The sequence below is a fragment of the Pinus tabuliformis genome, chromosome X (genome assembly GCF_031772625.1).
Source record: "Pinus tabuliformis cultivar Carrire ecotype Pingquan chromosome X, CPIR1, whole genome shotgun sequence".
Taxonomy (NCBI): Eukaryota; Viridiplantae; Streptophyta; class Pinopsida; order Pinales; family Pinaceae; genus Pinus; species Pinus tabuliformis.
This window is the reverse complement of record NC_142308.1, coordinates 757,056,459-757,059,243: the sequence shown is the minus strand read 5'-3', so window position 1 is coordinate 757,059,243 and position 2,785 is coordinate 757,056,459. Positions and strand designations below refer to the sequence as shown.

Below are 2,785 nucleotides of genomic sequence, written 5' to 3'. Positions count from 1 at the left end.
ATTACTCAATTGCTGTTCTTTCACCTCAACAAGAAGCAGGTCATCCACGTCCTTGTCAACATTAAAAATTGATTCATCAACTGGGGCATCCATATTCCCAGTACTTGCGGCCAACTGAATTGTGGACTCTTTCAATTCCTTAAGTTCCTGCATAAATGGTTGGGACATGACAAGACAAATAAATAAAGGGAGAGGAAAATTAGATAAAATGAAACACCCAAACTCAAAAATAAGACCATTACCAAGGCAGGTGGAGGCTGATAAACCATTGGGGTCTGCATTTGCTCATAGGCTTCTTGCATGTTTCTGTATAATTGCCCTAAGGTTGAATTTTTCTGCATACTTTTCCAGATTGTTGTCACTAACTTGCTAAGCACCAACTGTAACAAAAGTACTTGTAAGTTACTCGTCTATAAAATCTCTGAATTGTGTCTTTTCCCTGAGAAGCTGCAATTGATAATTCCAATATATTAGTACCTGATGTTTGAGGGTAGCTAAGCCTTTCATGTGCATTGGAGATTCAGGAATAACACCATTTGAAGGAGGTATGCCAACAATACCACATAAAATAGTCTATCACAATAAAAGGAAAATTTATGAATCCACTAGAGATTTTTTATGGAGGTGAAAACAAAGAATGAATAGTTAGATCAAGATGTCTTCAGGAGAGCAAAAGCTCTTCCAGAATAGGGTAGCCAGTGATAGTTGAACCTAAACATGAACCCTGACAAAAATTACAACATAGTTCTAAATAATATATATTTACTGTGGTAATGGGCCTTGACACAATCTCTGCAATAATGGCCCTGCTTGATACAACATCATTTTTCAAGGGTTTTTTGTGAAGTTTCCTTTAAACTTTTCTATGCAGACTTCTTCCCTTTCTTCTTAGTGATTTCAGTGTAAGTGCTCGGTATACACTCTTTTAAGTGAATCTGTTCCAGCAATGTTCTTTCTGCAGTAACATTCCACCAAGAAAGTTAGCCACTTTATCAGTGGCATTCACACTGGTCACAAATGGCTGAAACATTTTTTTCAACCATTGGAACAGTGGCACTAGGAACTTTAGGATCAATTCTATCATCAACTGCTCCAAATTGATCTTGCACATCCTGAATACGTATCGTATAAACAATGATATACACAACCAATCATTTAAAATGCATACAGTCATTTCCTAGAATAGAGAATCCTTGTTCTGTTAGAGAATCCTAGTCCAAATCTTACAAGAACTAATCAAACTTCTAATTTGAGGACCAATATGATCTGCAATAGTAAAACTTATAATGTACTGCACATCTTCATTGTGCGCCAAAAGCTTTACTAATTCTTTAGCAACAGTGCAATTTGTCTTCTTACCCTCCACAAGTCTTAACAATCAATTCTTCAATTATATGTTTAGCACCCTTCACTTGAAGATAGGATAATTCTTCCCATCAAGCTTAACGTTGGGTAGAGGGATGCTTTAAAATTAAGATGAAGCTATCCTCCCCCTTGCTCAACAATTCTCTACAGATCTCAGAACAGAACCAAAGGTAATCTCAGGAACAGCGTACTATACTACTATGACAAAGAACCACAATTCTGAAAGAAACATCAGTTTGGTTAGGATCTTCAAACAGCTACCAAGGAATCAAGTAAATGTTGCTCTGCAATTCCAAGACTTCAAGTATCCAGATGCATTGCATTGCTCTATGGCACATCAATGCAATTAAAGGTAAGCCTTCTAATGGTAAGGCTTACAATATTAGGCAGAGTAATTAACCCCTTAAACTTCATGTTCCACAATCTGGGTAGACTAGGGTATGAGGGACTACAAAGCCCTTAACAAAAAAAGGAGGATACCTGCATGTTTACTGTTAATGCCTCACTAGGTAGAGTAATTAACAAAATGCCTCACTAGACAGAGTAATTAACCCCTTAAACTACATGTTCCACAATCTGGGTAGACTAGGGTATGAGGGACTACAAAACCCTTAACAAAAAAAGGAGGATACCTGCATGTTTACTGTTTGATCCAAACACTTTAACATAAAACAAAGGATATAAAAACTTCTACATGCATTCCTTCAATGGACAGAGTTAACATGGCAGTGATTCAGGAAAAATTGGAAAAGGCGCTTTACACAGTTGAGTGCTAGTAAGGGTAGCTCTACTTGTCAGGAATATCAAGAACCAAGTAGCTCACTGTAAGAAAATGGTTAATGCTAAGGATGGTCCACCAACAGTGTTGTTCAACTAAATGAAGAGTTGAACTGTAGGCCGTTGCTTACAAGTTTGGAGGACCTTGGAAATGGTGTTCTTCCCAAGAGTTGAATCTCGAACAAGTGGCACCAGCCTACATGGTCCTTGACTTCAATCTGTGCATAATGTCTGGCACTTTGATCTACAGAAATGGCATAGAGGTGGTATATAATGTAATTGTGTCCTTCATAACATAGATTGGTTGTCATCAATGTGCCACCGCAATGGCCAACTGGTCAGGAAGAATACACAGCCCCTCTTCTATTGCAGAAACCCTGTTACGGGTTAACAAGAAGAAAGAAAAAACCAAAAAAAGAAGATCAAAAATCCAACTTTAGCCTGAACAAAAATGTGGCCATGCAAAATAAAGAGGGCCTAGTGCAATACTTGCACCACTCTGAGAAATGAATTGGATCTTTTTAAAGGTAATTGCTGGTTTAGTCATTACCTTTAAAAACTAACCAAGGGAAAACATTTACAGAAGTTCTAATATTGTAAGCCTTACCATTTCATTTCTATGCAATTAATTAACCTTGAGCAT

At 37.4% G+C, this 2,785-nt stretch overlaps 1 long non-coding RNA gene across 1 annotated transcript; it reads right to left on the bottom strand.

The window, feature by feature from the left end:
• Nucleotides 1–247: 247 nt before the first annotated feature.
• Nucleotides 248–1,052, bottom strand: LOC149142078 (uncharacterized). The gene is made up of 3 exons (XR_016265291.1): nucleotides 767–1,052; nucleotides 478–573; nucleotides 248–380 (listed from the first exon to the last, which is right to left on the bottom strand). It is a non-coding gene; the product is annotated as an uncharacterized LOC149142078 (long non-coding RNA).
• Nucleotides 1,053–2,785: the final 1,733 nt, after the last annotated feature.